Here is a 20,040-nt window from a genome sequence, read left to right as displayed (position 1 = left end):
TAATAACTTTTCATAATCAGTACATGTTGAAATGAAAAATTCTAGATATATTAATAAAATTATAATCAACAAAATTTATTAATAAAAAATTTCAATGCTTGTTTTCTTCCTCTAATGTGGCTACTAAAAAATGTAAGAGTGAATTTGGGAAATGTATTTGTAGCTTGCATTTATACTTCATTTCAATAGTGCTGCTCTAGAACAAGACTGCCTAGGTGTAAATCCTGACCTAGGGTAAGTTACTTACTAATATGATGTGGGAAAATAATCGTAATACAACCAGCCTCACACGTTTTTTGAGAGGACTTCATAAATCAGTACATGAAGAGCAGTGTTTGGCACACAGTATGTGCTCAATAAATCTTCAATTCATGTGTCCACTCTGCAAATATCTTGACATGTAGTTGCTCATCCTCTGCTTGAATACACTCAGAGATAGGAAACTCACATTTCCTTGAGACAGCCTATCACACTTCCAGACAGTTCTGAATATGAAAAAGTTCATTCTTGGAATGAGTAAAAAAAAAATCTCTTTACAACTCTTCTGCACTTCTTTATATATGATTCTGCCAGAGGCAAAAAGAAACTGGTCATATTCCAACAGCATATTTCTATAAAAATTAAGAGGCATTGATATTGGAAATGGGTTTATTATACATTCCATGGAATTTCACATCAGGAGATCTCATACTTCTAAGAGATCTTTAAAACTATGACTTGTCATGCATGCTTAACCACAGAACAGTTCTTCTAAGTTGTCCCCTTTGACCAAGGACACCTTCCATCGGAATACACACAAAGACGACAGACAAGGGCCAAATCTCAGGAATAACCAAGGCCACTGTTCATCCACACCCACCCACATCTGAAAAATCATTTTCCCTCTTTTTTCCTCTTTATGCCAATTTCAAAGCTAAGGTTTTGCACACTTGTCAAAAATAGTTCCCTCTTAATGATAAACCATTAATCAATAGGAATATGGTGTACATTTTCTATTTCCTGAATTTTCCAATGGTTCCTCCAGAAGTCAACATTTTTATATGTGAACATCTTAAGCTCTTTACAACTCTAAGATATAATCTTCACACACAAGGTCTGTGCCAAAACCAAACACAGCCTTTCCTCATATCTCCAAATGACACTTCCACCTCCAGATAGAAGTGATTCAGCAATACTCTTTCCATCAGCCACCTCCATTGTTTGCAGAGACTCTGGCAGCTGGTGAGTATATGCACTCATTCATTTTGAAGAAATTCCTGCAGAGGTCAAGACTGAACTTGTTGCCCAAACTTTAGACTCTAGAGTAGCCTAGTGAATCAGTACATGAATAATCCTTGTAGGCCAATAAACTAGGCCATGATGCAAATCATGATTCTGTGGTTTTCAAGTTGTACTGGCATTAGACAAAGTATAAAGTCCCTCAGCCTCTGTTTTCTAGCATTTAAAAAAAAAATGGAACTAGATAACAATACCCTCTTTGCAACATTATGAGGATTAGACAAAGCAATTCTAATGCTAATGCACTTAGCCTGGTGTACATCCTGTACTTATGAATCCTCAAATGGCTAATGTCATCCTGTCCCAATTCTCTTTCACATTTTCCCCTCCAAATTCTCAGTAGAGAATAGTGCCTTTTCCCACTCAAAGTCTTAACCATCAGAACTCTACAAGTAGATGCTAAAGAAAACAGACTCAACATTAAAATCAGAATTTACCACCTCAGTTATTCAGCCAAAGACAGCGCTTTGCAAACTGGTATGAGCAGAGAAAGCCCAGTGGAAGTATAATTAAAACTGGATCTTGACTAATGGGCAAACTGTGGATAACTAGGGACAGAGGGAGTGTGAATCTTGTGGGAGACAGGCCTGAGAGAATACAGAATGAGATACAAAATTCATGAGTGGCATGAGTTAAACTTAGATGGGATGTGGAATACTATTTTTTTTCTGTTCAAGAAGCATACTTTATGCTTTTTTCAGGGCCTATCTAACAATGTTTTAGTTTTAGCCACAAGAGATCCAGAAGAAAGCATCCAAGTATCCCTTGGTCCTCAAAGTCATCAATATCCCTAGCTTCTCTGTGATCAGCCAGACATATTTCAGCTTAAGGAATGCATCAATTCAGATCAAATGAAGCCCCATTAGCAATACTGAATCAAAGCAATGAATGAAAGTCAATATGAAATAAATTATCTGAAGACTGAAAATGGAGGAAGTAGAAAAAAATAATTATTTTTTTCTAAAAGAAAAGCATTGTTAAATTATTCTTGTATACATAGATTTTGGTCTAAGACAGATGTGAGGGAGAAGGATTTAATGTTTTGACAGATGATCTGGGTTAGAAATTTAGTTCTGCCCCTAAGAATATTCTTGTTTTACATTTTAGCATTCTTATTTTACGTTTTCCAAGAAAGCAAATTAATTTGAAAGTAGAGTGGCTTTATATGAATTGAAAATCAGTTGAAAGATGTTTCAATATCCTTGGGCTCTTAGGTAATGTAAATATATGCAATAGAATAACAATATTTCAGTACTGTAACGGATACATGTGTTAGAAAACACTAAAATGTAAATGTAAACAAATTTCAAGTTAAACTATGCACAATGCCAATGGTTACATTTATAAGTAAAAATACCAAGGAATAATATTAAAAATATTTGCCTACTGGTAGTGTCAGGCACAAACCAATTAGAAGATTCTGACAATATCCCTAGAGCAGGACCCAAGGCTCCATTGTCATGCCAAGTGAGTTAATACTCTTAGTGACTATATCAAGAAGTGGCCAAATGGTGTTCTGTAGGACACCCAGGAAATGGCATCTATGGGGGGTGGGGAGGGTGGGAGTTCAGAGAGTACCCATTTACCTACTAGCACAGAAATACTTCAATACTTTTACATCCTTTAAGGCTGTATCAATGCACACTGGCCAAATCTCCCTGAATATGTCTAATGTAAGCACAAAAGGTAGAAATCAATACAAGAGAGCCCAGAAGCAAATTCTGCAAGAGATTACTGCAAGTCTTAATCTTACTATAATTAAATCCTTCATTTATGCATACTCCATGGTTTGCTTTTTAAAATAACCATTTGAAAGAACACAAAATTAAAATATGCATTACTACAAAACTACAGTCTAAGACCAATCCTGCCTAACTGCCGTGAAGTCTAGAGCTTTTTTCAACATTGTGATTCCTCTGGAAGTAATGAACTGTTTGCTAACATAACACTTGGGCACAAATCTGCAGCCAGTCCTCATGCAGGCAAGTGGAACAGAGCAACAAGCTTCTTACCAGTCAAGGAACTAAAGAATTGTTTGTGCATTAGCTATGTATGATTCTGTTTTTAGCTACAGCACGTTTAATTATAAGAGATTCACAATTAAAATATGCCTAGAGAGGCAAAATCAAAAGATGCATCACGGCCCTTGCTGCAAAAAGAAAAAAAAAAAAAAAACTAGTTTAAAAATGATAGCCTACTGTTCCATACAGGAAACATTTCCATATTTTCACCAATTCCCCACATCTAGGTTAATGTATAATCTTTTCTGCTATGAAGACCTCTTTTTTAAACTTCCAAAAATTCTAGATTTCCACATTTTAGCAAAAAGTTGTGCTTTCGGAACATGTTGTGAAAATACATAATGACGAAAAAAGTAATACAAATTTCATAATGCTCTCAAATGTCTCTATTCATACCAGCATGTTTACACTCTTAAAATATATAGCTCTAATGTGTACCAGATGACTGAATTGTTTAACTCCTCCCCTCCAGCAATAACACTGACATGCACGCTGGCGAAACTCTATTCTATAATACCTCCAGAGTTGGTTTCACAATTTCACCAAAAGGTATGAAGTAACTAAAATTTCACTAATATTCTATTTCCCTCTCAAACGCTTGATCTAGTAGCTATAGAATGCTCATTAGAAATCACAGTAGATTACAAAGCAGAAAAATAACTACGTGTAAATATTTTGCATGAATGGTCCTCTCCTGGAATCATGACTCAAAATGAAAGCATGAGCCTAGGAGTTCCATTACCAGGACTCCTATTTCCTTCTTTCTCAAGAGGTACAAACAAGCTTACCAGGGAACTGTACTCAATACCCCTCATTTCATCAATAGTCACTGTTTACTATTCGTGATTATTCACTGTTATTTTCCCACTAAAACCATCAACAAGATAATCTCAATTAATGGAGAAGTTTTAAAGGGTGAATAAAATGTTTATCTTAAAGCAAGGGTGCCAATGATTTCAGATCTGCAAAACCAGAGTCCTATGAAACTGACAATAGTAGATTTCTAGAATTAAAAGTGGAGTTTAAAAAACAAAAGTCCTCCTACTTTCACAGGTTTAATGTGTTAATTATCACTTAGATATTAATCCTGTTAACAGCTCTAAATTAAGGACCTGTGGTATATTTAGGAAGCTGACTGGTGGTGAAGTGATTACAGCTGCTTCTTTTGGAGTTATACATAGGAAATGTCTTCTTTTGAAAACAAAGCATTTATGCAACCCATACTGAAAAATCCAAAATCACATCTAAGGAGCTCATATAAATAGTTTTTGATACTGCAATACCCCTACTCTTTTTATTCAAAGATCCACCCTTTACACTTCATTTGTGGAGTGTCTCAAAAGCTTTGATTTTCATGGTGCTGTTCTTTTCCCCTACCAACTAGTATAGTTGTCATTGCTTGGAATTCTTTAATCTGTTTATTTTAATCATATATATTTGTCATTTTGACTGTTGACCCAATAGGACCAGTCAACTATTCTTCATCATTCTATTCAAACTTCTGAAGATCAGTGTTATTATTTTAATGCCTAATCTTTACAAAGGTGTGCAGAACAGCAAAATTGCAGATTGGGCAAGATTGTTTTTCTCTGAAAGAAGCACATGACTTCAGTCTCAACTTGTGAAGTGTAATTAAAATGAGCCGACATGCCTTAGAATTTGTCTTGTTTGGACACTCCTCTTCTATTAATTTAACTCCTATCTTTTCATTCTGCTTCTGTAGTCTGTGATTTAAAGACAAACTTTTTTAACAGATGCTAATAAAACAATTGTTCCTTCAGAAATAGGATCTGCAGCAAGTAGACGAAGACCTTAATAGCCTTTCTGATGAGCATTTTAGCAGTACCACTTTTCTATCTCTTTCTCTTAAAAGGAACACTCAACAGAGAACAGAATGGTACATCTAGTTACCAGTGTATTAATGTCAGTCCTTGAACAGTAGAGTTGGGTTTATATGGTTTTCATAATCAGTAATCATTTACTATCTAATAGTGTTCCTGTTTCTCAGCCTTTCAACTCTTTAACAAGCAACAACTTTGATTAAAACATGGTGGGGGATTGAGAAACATCAGAAATATCACTTTTCAACTATCGATTTACTATTAAAGGTATATATAAAGTGAACCCACTGTGTTAAGAACCCTCAAATAGACTATTGAAATCTACCAGCAGTATCAGTCCTTTCCCGGACCACACATCTCCAAGTTCTTACCATGGATTAATCTCCAATCTTGAGAAACCTGAATGGCTTCCAATAGTGTCTATGGTAATGTGACCATTTTTTAAAATTAACAATTACATCCACAACTCTGTGGAAATAATTATGTTGTTACAGGGTCAAAAGAATCATCTTTATAATTTTACTTAAATTTGCATAAAAAAGTTTCCAGTCCTTCACTCCCAGCAGATAGGTTTAGAACAAACAACAACAACAACAACAAAAAGCCAGGAAGGTAAATGTCAATTACAGGGAATTTACTCCCCTGGCTCATCTACCCAAGGAAAACAGAGAACCGGTCACATTAAGTTTTAAAAGAGCATTCCTGTTATTAATGGCACTGAGGTTTAAAAACAGCAGTGCATCAAAGTGAAGCCTCAAGACAGGGAATTTAGCTAGCTTTTAGCCCACTAAGACATGAGCATTCACTCACCACTGAACAGGATCTCTTGATTTGGTTAGTAACATCCTAAGTGGCTTCCAGGAAGCCTTAACCAGCAGCTGAGTATGGTCAAAAACACAAAAAGGCTTCCCTGGAGATCACCTCCCCACCCCCAGTTATCCAACAAACCCAGATGGTCTCAACACTGTCAGGGGAATAAGTATATCACTTTGACACCCAAAGTTTGCCTGCTAAAAGGAAACTCCAGACAGACACTACACACACACACACACACACACACACACACACACCCCACAACCTGATTGGTGTGACCCCTGCCTGTTTGGATTGCCATTTCCATAATAACAGAGCACTCACAGGTGTACTGAAAAGCCAGGCAGGCTCTTTACCAGATTGTCATTTATAAGATTACCAGTACACTTGAAGGTGGGAAACTGCAGGCTACCAGCAGACCACTCTGGCAATAAATAGAGCACTGCAATAAATAGAGCACTCCAATGAACACTGGAATCCTCCCTAGGCCATGCCAAAACCCCACAATCTTAGACAAACTCCACCTTCCTGTACAGAATTGAATCGCAAGAGCTCTTAAGGGATGTTTAGAGTTCAGGTATTCCAAAAAGAAAAAAAATATATATCATTAGATCATCTGTCCCTCCCTTTAAATAAAGTTTTTTTCTTCTTGTATTTAAAGAGAGCCAGAGAGCTTAATGTTCCTGTCCCCAACACACACACACACACACACACACACACACACACACACACCACTCCAAGCTTCCCAACTTCAATAGTCAAAACATGCAGACGCCTAAAAAGGGAGATTTCATTTTCATATTCAAATAACTTTAATACAGCGGAACATACAGCACGAAAGGTGACAGGTGCAGATGGGTCGTGCTCTTGAAAATATGTTTGTCGTCCTCCTTGCCTCTCACGCGTACCATTCCCAGTTTTCTCTTGATAAATAACAGGCTGTCACGTCGGACCCGCAAGTCCCATTCTCTCCAGCATACCCTCGACCCCACACGGACATGGAAATGTAAACTGTTGCTACAGCCTACTAACACTCTGCCGATAAATCAGAGGAAGATACAAAACTTCTTGGCTTGCTCAGCTATCCTCCAGGGCCACTGAACGCCCACGCGCAGATTTCGCAGTCAGCGCTATGGAAAGGGATCCCCTCAGTTAACCTGTTCGCAAAGCCCACAGAACTCCCCGCCCTCAATCCTTGGCTCCTAGGCTCCCGGCGCAGGATGGGGAACACGGCTCCCTTTATGGGCACCCTCCAAAGCAAGCTAGAGGTGGAGTGAACAGAGCTCTGTCGCCCCCATCCCATCGCTAATCCTACTGCCTAAGGTCGGTTCCCAAGCTGCGAGCGGGGGTGTCCCAGTCTGCCCAGCCAGCCGGCTGAAGGGATCCCGCACGCTGCGCCCTAGGTAGCCTTCCTTTCCGCAGATCCAAGCCAGAGGCGTCCAAGAAGCTCCGCTTCCAAGTTCCCGCTCTGTCAGGCAAGAAGGAGCGAGGGAGGCAGCCGGGTGAGGAAAGAGCAAAGTCTGTGCTGGTAGCGCGCCCCCAACCCCGGGCGCTGTCACCTCACGCCCCCGCTGGCCGGCCAAGTGGACCCGGCATCCCCAGCTCTGGGCGCAGCGCGGCCGCACTCACCCGCCTCGCCCGAGCCGCAGCCGCAGCCTCTGGGAGCCGCCGAGCCCAAGCTTCTCGAGTGCAAGAAAGATGGTGGTGTGTGTCGGGAGACCACCCATTCCAGCGTCTGGCAACCCGGCGGCGACTCTGGCTCCTCAGCACTGGAGGAGGAGGAAGAAGAGGTGGAAGGAAGGAACCGCGCAGTCGGACGCCATCTGCTGTACACCTCTGTGCAGCCATTGGCTGCCTGGTGCGTCCCCGGGAGCCGCGGGGCGCGGGGCCGCGGGGAGCCACCTTGCGCCTCGCCTCCCCCAGCAGCTGCTCCCCGCCGCCCCTCCCTTCTCTCTCCTCCCAGCCGCTTGATCCTCCTCCCCTCCCTCCAGCAGCGTACCCGCCTGACCCTCAACTTAGCCCGCTCCTTTTGGCGAGCAGCAGCGGATGCATTAACCGCAACCTAGCCTCCTCTGCTCCCCGCAACTGTTTTCCGCAACTTTAAAGCTTCGGGGTGCAGGTATGGTCTGAGTGAGACTCTCCAGTCAGCCCCGGGTACCCAACCCGCTGAGCGCTGCGGAAAAGAGCGAGCGCTTTGCTCCTCCAGGTTTCGCGAAACGATGGGAGAAAAAGAGGAAGAGAGTCCGGTTGTTCTTGGCCCCCACTTATAACTCACCCTAACAGTCATGAATGCCAACATTCAGAGATAAAGCACACTCTCACTGAGCCATCCCGCACGGTCCGAATGGCCCAGTGTTCCTCTGCAGTCCCCAGGCAGGAGAGGGCTTCAGGGTTATTAGGAAAATGACAAAAGAAGGTCCTAGCAAGATATGTGGAAGAGAGAAAGAGAAGGGGAAAAAAAGATGAAGAATATACATTGAGGGCATCTCTGGGGAAACGCCAGGAACTGGGTTCGCACCTGCCTGAACATCCCTGGTTGAGTGGTTCCCAGCGGTTGTCAACCCACCTCAACCAGAGCCTCAGAAAATCTCTAGCTCTGGGGCATCTTGTCTAAAGGATTTGCGGGGGTGGGGGGTGGGGGGTATTAATTCTGGGGAAGCTGCCGGGAGGCCAGGCAAGAGAGCCTTCCCCAGCCAAGTAGGGACACCTGAGACAGCCCAGGAGCTGTAAAGTCAGAGTGCACCCAGGTGAGGTAGGAGTGCAGAGCAAAGAGCACGTGGGTAGGCGAGGAGCAGAGTCACATCTGAAAGTCGTTTGCCTACTCTGACACTTGTTTCAAACCCTCCAGGTTTTTGACACCTTTGATCCAGGGAACTTCTTAAGCTTGTTCAGAGAGATGAAGTTGCTTCAAAAGGGAGAAGGGGAAAAAAGCATGAGGACTACTATTGCCAATTACTGGATATTTTGCCTGTCATCTCTGTTTAAATGTGTGAGCCCAGCGACAGCAGGGAATGTATCTTTTCTATTTTATCCAATGCCTGGCACACCATGGGTGCTTAAAGAGAAGCAAAATAATAATGATAAATTAAAGCTTGATGTCATAGCACAAATTAGATTAAAGAGATAAATAGAGCAGCCAGGATCTGTCACCAGGGGGGAAAAAAACAAATCAAAAGAATATAAGTGGCATTGTAAAGGGAAACGTGAATACTTTGGTGAGGAGCTTCAACCCAGCTTGCAGTGGGACAGCTTCTGAACGTGGGAAAGCCTGACTACTTTAGGCAGCAGTCATTATTTTCCCCAGGAGCACTACTGTCACATTCTAGTTTATGCTTTTCTTTCTGACATCATTGTCTTAAAAATATATCGACTATTATCTAGACCCCAGAATATTTCCCCAGATTCAAGACCATGATTTGTTACTCCTGAGAGGTAAAATGCCAGTCCTGTGAGCCAGGCGAAAGAGAAACCGGTCCATTATGTTTTATTGTAATCTCGATATATACAGATCAATAGTCAATGAGTCTCATTTAAGTAACTTGAGGAACAACAGCCAAAGAAAAACATTTCCGCTTTCCTGAACAGTTACACCCAGGCTTCCCAGGTTTCAGTCTTCCCGAATCAGTGCCACATTTTCAGATCACATCCATGCACACATAAATACTTATTTTTGCAACCTTTCTGGAAAAAAGTTTTCAGCGATGACCTCTGAATATGTCATTTATGGATGTCATAGGAATTATGGTTCACCTCCCTCTTCAGATGCAATAACATATATTATTTTTCTTTAGCCTGGCCATTTCAATATGCATTCTAAATTTAATATGCTAGCCTATTCTCATTAACCCTGTACTCTACCTCAACAATAACATAATTCTCATAAGGATACTTGGTTCTTAAAACACAACTTTCCTCTGTCATGTTGTTTGTACTTGGTCTCCCAGTTTTTTAATCTAGGATATGAGAGAGTAATTATATGGCAATTATGTTCTACATATTTGGCTTCTTAAAATAAAAAAAGTAATTTATAAGAATGAAATCTAAGGTTTTTCTAAAATATGAAATCCATGAATATTATATCCAATTCTTTCATTTCTACAGAATAGTCACTTTTCTTTGAGGCACTGCACAGACAGCAGGTATATCAGCAAAGTCAAAGTGTATAAGATGCCTGAACCTTATCTGATATTATTCAATTGCATACAAATCTGTTAGACAAAAAAATACAGATACAGATTTTTCCAACTCCTGCTTTCCTCTTGTAGCCCAAACTCCCAGTTTATATTTTTAATAAAGATTTTACTGATAATTTCAGTTTCTTGCCAACACAGTCAACTTGGTGCTGATAAAAACACTGCCCTTAAAATTCAGATTAGGGTTTAAAACATTTAAAGTATAGCCTAGACAGGGAAAGAAATGTAGAAAATGAAGAGGGGAACAGAAATTTTACCAAAGAAGGGACAAAATAAAGAATTTGGAAGAAGGTAGTCTTGAAAAATAGGTGTAAGAAATAGATCAATAGGGGTGAAAAATAAGCTGGAGATAAGAAATCCCCCTAACCCTGAATGCACAGATGCCAAAGGCCACAGTCACCACCATGCTTCTAATGAGCAGGAAGCAAAACAATAGAACAATGGGAGAGGAGGGGAGGGGTAGGAGGAGAAGGTCTGTTGGGAGTAGATTCTGTAGTGAAATTCAAAGGGGAGCTATAGAGCAAGTAACCTGATGCTATTCGAGAACTGATGGAGTTTAAATTTCCATTTCTGTTGCTGTGTATGTTTTCCATTGCTCTTTCTGAACATGATGTTCTCCATACAGTCTAACAAGCTTGGATGGGAAAACACTGTGTAAATGAAATAAACAGTCAGTGGCATTAAACAAATCAGAGATAAAGAAGCCCATTTCAAACAGGAGTGAGGAATGCAAGTAGGAGCCAGTATTTTTAGCTTTTCACCCGGGAAGTCGATGCTCATGTCTACTATAGCCCATCCACAGAAGCAGTGAATTGAGTCAAATATTCAGTCACTTTGGAGAACAGAACAGGAGGAGCAGGGAAGAGAAAAAGAACCATGATTGTCTCGTTTACAAAATTCATTCAAGCCAATTCCAGGTTGGATGAGATCCTATGGCAAATCTGAAAAAAAAAAAAAAAAATTCTGCCAAAAAAGAACATTTAATTCTGGCATATTAATGTAAGTTTTGAGCTTGGTCCAGTAATTTGATTTTGATATGTCAACATCTTAAAATACAATGTAAAGATAATATCTTAAAAAGTAGTGTAGTGGAATTCCACTGGCCTGTGGCCCAGCTTGGTTCCTCTGAGGTGCCCAAGCTTTCCCAGCAGACTGTCAGCATTCACAAGCTTAGTCCTGAACCATCAGCCTCAGTTTCATTCAAAAGCATATTTGCTGAGTGTCTCCTATGTGCTTGTCACTACCGTAGGTATGGATTATTAAGTGATATACTGGGCTAAGTCCTTGACCTTGTGGAGTATATAGTCTAATAGGGGCAGTAAGTACACAGGTATATAAATTCTTACAAATATATAATATTGAAGAGTTCTGTGTAAAAGAAATGAAATACCAGGGAGGGAGTGAAAAGAAAGGGTCAGGATTAGACAAAATCAGAGGAAATGACCTTTAGGCTCAAACCTCAAAGATAATGGAAAGTAACACTGAGATTTCTCTAGATAGTAGGTATTAAGTATAGATCCTTTACATATACTATTGGGTCCCCATAACCTTATTATCACCCCAAGACCTTATTATCAGCTCCATGTTACACAAAAGGCATAGAGAGTTTAATCAAGTTACTGAAAGTCACACAACTGATGAGTAGAAAAGTTTGGATTTGGCCAGGCAGCCTGGCACGAATGTGTGCGTTTTTTTGGCTTCCAAGATACATTGCATCTCATATAAGTAGGCATCAGCCAAGAAAAGGGGGGAAAGAGGAATAGCATAGCCAAAGATTCTGTGGCTGGAATTGCTTAGCACATAAAGAACCCATCAGGAGCTGAAGTAACTGAAGAATAGTGAGGAGGGCCATAAGGCAGGCTGGGAGAGACAGGGAAAGAGCAGAGCTGGCAGGTTTGTAAGCCGACAGGTGGCTTTAACCATCTAAACAATGTGATCCAATTTAGACTTTTTTTTTTTTTGGGGGGGGGATTGGCTTATTTCACTTAGCATGATNTTTTTGGGGGGGGGGGGCTGGACAAGGGATTGACCTAATGTCAGTTAACCACTAAGCTATATCTCCAGAGTTTTGATTTTGTTTTTGTTTTTGTTTTGAGACAGGGTCTCACTAGGTTGCTTACAGCCTCATTAAGTTGCTAAGACTGGCTTTGAACCTGTGATCCTCCTGCCTCAGCCTTATGAGCCTCTGGGATTATAGGTGTGCATCAACACACCCAGCTAGTTCAGACTAAAAAGATCACACTGGTGCTATGCATGAGCAAATAAAATGCAAGGAGACCAGTGGTCAAGACAAGAGATGATGGTAACTTAAAGGAAAGGGAGAGAACCAAGTGGATTTGATGGATATTTGGAAGGTATTGTTAATATCTTCATTTCTACTTCTACTTCTCCATCTCTCCCCAAGTCTGACATCTACGTGTTACCTCAAGATCTAAAGTCTCTTTTGAAAAATTCTAAATCCTAAATTCTTCATCTGAACTTCTAGATCTTGGGTCTGTTCACTTGTCATACAGGAGTGTTACAGAGAAGATTAACAGCAATGAGTCTCCCATTTGGCCAACTCTGAGACCTTTGCTTCTGATCCCTGTCCTAGCAGCCCCCTCCTCCCCACTCAAATCCCAACATTATCTGAGTTCTTTCTTTGTCTGCTCAGCCTCCAATACTATTTACTGACCAAGAGATCTGGTGTGTGATCATCCTTCTTCTCCACTGCTCTGTAAAATAACCAGACCACAGCCAAGTTGGGAGAGGCACTCACTCAATTTATACTAACCAAGGTAAATAACATAGGCAGGTAACTTCCATACATATAAGAAACAACTCCAACTGATGTGGAAATAATAAAACCCCTGGAGTGACAACTTGGACTACATTCATAATGACTTGGGCTGTAAAGACCAGGTGTTATGTAGATTGGAGCTTGTTACTATCCAAAGATTTGGCAAACTTAATCCTCTTCTACTGGGCACAAAGCCATTCAATACTCACAGGCCTAAGTTTCACAAGATGAGCAAGAGAACGTGTATCTTCTATTTTGCTGTTTTCCAAGGACATCAGTCTATCTAATAGGTAGCAGGTCCCTTTCAGGTAGGAGTGATAGAAAACGCTGAAAAATGACAGTGTTGTCAACAGATCACAAGCTGCAGTGCACAAAAGTGAGATGTGAGGGGTGGTGGGATGAATAGAAGAGCTGTTTTTTTTTTTTTCCCTTATCGTTTAAACTGCAGTGCCCAATTATATAGGGGAATGAAACCAATGCACTTGGTATTGGAAGGAAAATATATAAAAGAAGCCCTTTGTAACTAAACCTTTCTAGTTTATTCTTCATAAATTCTGAATTATGCCATTTCCCTTGCTGCTGGCTACCTCATTGACTCTCTACCTTTCTCTATATTATGTGTTATCTTCCTAAAATACTCTGTCATATCACTTTGATTCCCAGAAAGCTACTATTGTCTCATCTTGTCACTTTATATGGGTCCCTTCATAAATACCAGCTCAACAGAAAAAGACTTCCCTAACCTTTTTCCTATAGAAAATAGCATGTTCCATCTCTCCGTATTTCTTTATTACGTCTTATTTTTCTTCATAGCACTTATCACAGTCTGAAATTTTGCTACATGGTTGTTCATTATGTATCATCTCATCAAAAGTGTGAATCCCATGAGGACACACACACACACACACACACACACACACACACCTTCCATGCCTGGCACTCGATGGGTCCTCAATACATGTTCCATGAATCAATGAATGGTGTGAGTTATAATCTCACTCTCTTTGGGGTCCTTCCTAATCTGGCCCACCTTAACTTTCTACCCATGCTTATCACCCCTGCCCTTTACTTTGGTTTCAGGGGTCTCTGTGTCACCCTCTCCAGCCTTGCAAACCTTACCTCCCCTTACAGTCCCACCTCCTCTAAGAAATTGTCCTGGATCTAATTTTACTTTACAGTTATCTATTTCTTCGCTTTATCAGACTCCTTTAATATGCATTGTATATGCCATTCAGCTTTTCAATTAACTGTATACCATCTCATACTGTTCTCTAGTAGTTATGTAGCCATTAGTCAAGTCCCCTCAACTGCAATGTTAGTTCCTTGAGGATAAGGAAGATAGTTCTCTTTTTTTCCTGCAATACACAATTTCTGGTACCCAGCAGGCACTCAGTAAGTACTTGTTGATGGACTAAGATGTGTGAAGACTCTGAACGAGAGGGTCAGGCTTCCCTTGGTCATGTGACATTAATAGAAACACTTATCACCTTATGTTTGTAACAACCAGCACCCTTATCACCTTATGTTTACAGAAGCTGATCTTGCCAGGTGCCAGGCAAGACTGTGCATTCGTTGAACAAACAGACTGAGAATCACTTTGTGGCAGGCACCATTGTAAGCACTGGAGAGAGTCCTGAAGGAAATTATTATCTGAGGAAACAGACACTTACATCGCAACATAACAAGCCTAGGAGGTATTCCATGGTCACAATGCAAACTCCAAGACAGATCATCTAACCTAGTCGGGAGCAAGTCGGTAAAAGCTTGCCAGCTAGAATACATCTGCATCTGCTCAAATTCAGAGCCAGGAACAATTTCCTCAGATTTTGTGATCTTCTATCTTGAAAGGGTTTGTTTCATCACTGTAACATTTTTAGTGTGTTGTACTCCAATCATAAATTAATTCTACGAAGTCAAAGCACAGGTTCTCTTATAACCAATAGTCAAGGGAAATCACAGTTGTTATTGCAATGTCTATGCATGCTACAAAATCAGCCCTTCTGCTCACTTGCCACATCAACAGTGATAATCCTAATATACCTCTTCTTCCTTGTGCTTCCCAAGTATAACACAACCCTTACTTTCATCTTTTGCTCAATTCCTACTTGTTAAAATAGATTAGGTTTCTAGACTAGACTCTCTTTTCTTTCCCATCCACACCTTTTCCTTAAGTGCACATGTCTATTCCCATGATTTTAGAGAGAATTCTTTTACTATCAGTGCCTTAATCTATTTGTCTGGTTATAGTAGTCAGTAGAGGCTAAGTTTCACTGTAGTAACAAATTAACCCTCAAATCTTAGTGGCTTCACACAAAAAGGTTTTTTCCTCTTCTCATCCCATCTGACTAATACTGTTTAGCAGAGGAAATGGTGACTCTGCTTTACATAACCCACTCAGGGAAACAGGCTGAAAAGTCTCTGCCATCTGGAACATTGCTGGTGGCAATTGCCTGGGGCATCAGGAGAAATCATAAAAAAACCCAAATTCTGTCTTGTATGTTTCAACCCAAAGTGGCATAGCTCATTGACCAGAATGAGTCATTCTATCAAAATGCAGCATGTTCAAAAATATGGGAAAGCTTATGAATGTGCAAAGAGCAATAATTTTCTCTTCAGTGCTGCAATTCTATATCCAAGCACTTGCTTGACTTCTGCTTTAACATTATACTTCAAACGGAACATATTTTGCTCAACCCAAAACTCTAGGAATGACCCTTCATTCTTTCTTCCTCTTACTTTACGTATATGGAAATAACAGGCTCTGCTAGATCTATTTCCTAAATGAATACACATGGATGCGCTTCTCTCCATTTCCATTCCAGTGACTCTGATCTAAGCCATGGTGGTCTTTCATGGTGAGTGGTTGAACAGTAGCTTTGTAACTAACTTCTTTTCCTACACACTTGTCCTTATAAATACATTTTCCACATAGAAACTCGAATGATCTTTTCAAAAGTCACACTGAATAAAATCATTTCCTTGCTTAAAACCCTCTGATAAAAATAAACTTAGAATTCATTCTGAAATCTTCATATTATCTGACCATTCTTTTTCTGGGAAGCCATCACCTACTCTTCTGTTTTGTCGTCACTGAACTGCAGTCTTAGGTGCCAGTGTATGTGCCACTTTGAGGCTGTGGCATGAATTTTGTGGTGTGCCTGGATCTCCCAATCTCAGACCTGCATGCCGCCGCCTCTCTCTCTCTAATCATTCAGATCTCAGTGATAATTCCAAATTTGTTCAGAGAGGGCTTTTGGGATTCTTAAATAAAGTAGCCAGCAGTAGCCAGTCTCTTGGTGACTACTTGATTCTTTGACTACTTCTATGTAATATTTTGCTATTTTTATACTTGGTTGTCCACTGAAATGTAAGCTGCATTAGAGCTGAATTTTTGTGTATTCACTCTTGTCACTGTCCAGGGCCCAGAGGAACAGTACCAGGCACAATGTAGTTGCTCAATAAAGGTAAACAAAAGAAACACATTCACTAGTTTACTTCCAAACCCTGTTGCCACTGATCATTTTCATCTTTTATTTTAAAAGTAAGTATTGGCTTTCTTTTCATCTGCCCTTTTAATACAAAAGACTCTGGAAAAAATCCCTATTTGCCACTGATAGAGACAAATCTAAAGAAATGAAACAGTGAAGAGATCATCTGTGTTTTGGGAGTTTGCAGTCTTCTTCTTGCCAATCAGAAGGAAGAAGTTAACTAAGGAGGAAGCTCCTTGTCACAGCTAAAAGTTCTTTTGACCCTGGTGATTAAGATGATGTGCCTGATGTGGTGAACTTTTATATTATGTTGCCAGAGAACTGTGAAAACAGCCCTTTTGTCACACGGAGTTCTCAACTTTGGTGATGGCTGTCACTGTTCTGGAAGGAGATGACTCACCCAAGGTGGAGGGGGGAGCAGTGACAGGATGGGAGACAGGATTGACCCAAGGGCCCATTTTTTAAGTCCGCTGAAATAAACAGAAAGTTCAGGTGCCATAATATACAGAAAGGACAGGTGCCATAATAAATGGCATATCCCGATATCACAGCATCACATCACGTGCATGCACCATTGGCCCGATTTCTAGAACTGTCAAGGAAGGAAAGACTTCCATGTGCTTAGCTTCCTCTTCTTAGACTGTGGACTCCTCTTTCCTACAGCTCTAATGTAACAATCTTCAAGTCTATGATTCCACCTTGCTTCTCCAAATTGTCAGGACATGTTGCTAGGGCCATATAAAAGAGGCCCTCAAGATGTACTTTGTCCAGCTCTGCTTTCTCTGAAAACATCCTCAGGCCTTTCTTCTTCTACTTCTTCTTCATTCTTGTTTTGTTTTGTCTTGTTTTGTTTGGGTACTGAGGATTGACCTCAGGGGCACTTGGCCACTGAGCCAATCCCTGGCCCTAGCTTGTATTTTATTTAGAGACAGGGTCTCACTGAGTTGCTTAGCACCTTGCTTTTGCTGAGGCTAGCTTTGAACTTGAGATCTTCCTGTCTGAGCCTCCTGAGCCACAGGGATTACAGGTGTGTGCCACCGTGCCCAGCAATACCTTTCTTCTTGACTTTCTTCCCAATCACTGAGTCCTTGGTTTTGCTTTGTGTTTATGGCCTCTTTTAACCCTGATACTAAGAGAAACACTCAGCATGTGCCTTTTACTTGGAAAATGTGCTGCTCATGCCAATCACGATTTGGCCCTTCTTGCAGGTGATACTACGGTCAGCTGTTTGAGGACAACACTCTAGTTCCTCTAGTCTAATCTCCAAGTCCTTATTGTCAAAGCAGATATTCCAGCTAAGTTTACCCACTTTAAATGGTAACTTAGAGCTACAACTTCCTCAACAACTTAGTTGTTCACCTGTCTTAAAAGCCTGTACATTCCCCCAAAGAACATGTTCTATTATCTTGTAACCTTTAGAGTCAGCCAGGGGAAAGAAGGGGTCTCCTATATATATAGTGCAAACTTCTCAGCATTTTTAATTTAATTAGAGCTTGTACTTAAATGGAAAATTTGACCTTGTGACAAAAAAAACTTTTGATTTTACTCCTATTAAGAGGACTTATTCAATCTTTGAGGAACCCTTATTGCAATGGTATTTGATCTATCCCTGATTATACAATTATTAGCCTTTTGGTGATCTAACCAATGACATTTAAATGGCATTTATGTGCAGAGCTTGAATTATGGAATCACAAAACTTTTAAGCTGAAAGGGACCTCAGAGAAAATATGGTCCAATTCCTGTGTTTAAAAGATAAGGAAAGTTGAGCCCCAGATAGCTGAGGTGTCTTGTACAAGGTCACACAGATTGTCAAGAAATAGAAAGGGAGAAAACATGTGAGACAGATTTCTTACCATTCTCCTATAGTTGAAGAAAACTATTTTAAAAAGATAAAAAGGAAGAGAAATAGCTCCAGGCTCTTACAAAATAACAGAAAATCTGAGGCCTTCTCACATATTTTATTACACTTCAAGTATAGTATGTCATTAACACAGAAAACAATTTCAGAACATAAGAATATTGGCAAATCATAATTTTGAAAAGAGAGGTTCGTTTCCAGATGATTGGGGTGAATGGTCATGGGAGGCAGTGGGAGGAGAAGAGAAGAGGTCTTACGAATACCAGGTTAAATCACAGTCCCTGGAACCTGCTTCTACTGCTTCTATCCTATTGGGAGCCTTTTGTAAAAGAAGACTGGAAATGTTCAGCTGCACACAGATTGCTTTATTTAGCAGACAATCTCAGAAAAACAACATGTTCTCTTGTGATTTGAGGCTTGATTATCTAATTTTCTCTTTGTGGTTCTTCACCAACAACCACCTGCTAAATGGTCAGAACAGACATGACTACTTTGTTAACGGTCCTTGGCCCTCCAGGCTTCTCACTCTGACTCTCCCTTGAAGCTTCTACCCACTCCACAGCTGCAATTTGAGGGTCCTTAACTTCATCTTCAGCTCTGAATGTTCCCTTGAACTTTAGATTCATTTGTTACTGCCCAAGTTATATCTCTACCTTGATGTGCCACAGACATTGCAACTCAGGAAGTCTAAGATTACATGCATCACTTTTTCTCCATAACACCAAATCAGTCATCTACCACTTTCGGCTGATCAATAGTCTCCTGTACCTACCTCTTGGGTAGCTCTGGAATATACTTATGATACACCATCCCCTTCTCATCTGCCCAAAGTCTAGATTTCACCATCTGTCACCTACACTATTATAATAATCTTCCAAAAAGATAACAATCTTATTTTCCCTACCTTGTTCAAATGCAAGACTGTTGTTTAAAAGCCCTTTGTGGCTTACTGTTGCTATTTCACTGCTATTTCTTTATTAAAGATTACTTTAAATCTACTTATTTTAAATTTGAATATACACTACACCATCCTATAGCTTTTACCCATTAGTAATCGTTCTGCTCTTAAGAAGTGAACAGAATAATAATCAATGCACACTTTCATTCAAAAAAAGGACTACATATTATGGCTGAAAGGGTTCTGAGAACAGATGGAGCCTGGTTGAGTCTTGATTCCACCGGAAACTACCATTGTGAACATGGTTCTCAACCCCAGAAACTCTATTTTCTTATCAGTCAAATAAAGATGATAATGGCAGATAATGCTTTGGGCTATGGTGGAATTTAAATTATAAGAGATATGTGCAATGACTGAATACCTCACTGCACCAACTAAATGTAGATCTTATTATCATTGTTAATATTACTATTATTAACATGATAGTTCTTTAAATATTTTAGGATAATTATAGTAAGACCCCCCCTCCTATTATTTACTTCTTCAATTCAAACATTCCACTTCCTATAATCAGTCTAAAAGTCACATTGAGAATGGTTCTCCATCCTGGTTAACAACTCTGGACCCTTAAAAAGCTCTTCATGACTTTACCACACACTTGAAAATAATAAAAGATCTCATCCTTCCTAACAGTTTAATGGTGATTAATATATACAAAGTCTTTTTTTTTTTCAAAAGGTGTTTTCCCTTTTAATCATTAGAACTCTGAAGAATTCATCTCTTCTTTATTTTAGTGTGTACTTTTACTTTCTAATTGGGGCTTTCAAGGAAATTTTAGAGTGACTGCCTCAGACCACGAATTAGTAGC

At 40.0% G+C, this 20,040-nt stretch overlaps 1 protein-coding gene across 1 annotated transcript in view; it reads right to left on the bottom strand.

Annotated features, from left to right (window-relative positions):
- Thsd7b (thrombospondin type 1 domain containing 7B) overlaps positions 1 to 8,097 on the bottom strand; it is an 814,215-nt gene extending 806,118 nt beyond the window's left edge. Inside the window, exon 1 of the mRNA XM_015479140.2 lies at positions 7,583 to 8,097. The gene's annotated coding sequence lies outside the window, so the exon portion shown is untranslated. The remainder of the gene's footprint in view (positions 1 to 7,582) is intronic.
- Positions 8,098 to 20,040: the final 11,943 nt, after the last annotated feature.

The sequence above is a fragment of the Marmota marmota genome, unplaced genomic scaffold (assembly GCF_001458135.2).
Source record: "Marmota marmota marmota unplaced genomic scaffold, marMar, whole genome shotgun sequence".
NCBI classification, from domain to species: Eukaryota; Metazoa; Chordata; class Mammalia; order Rodentia; family Sciuridae; genus Marmota; species Marmota marmota.
The sequence above is the reverse complement of the archived record's forward strand: the minus strand, read 5'-3'. Positions and strand labels throughout refer to the sequence as shown.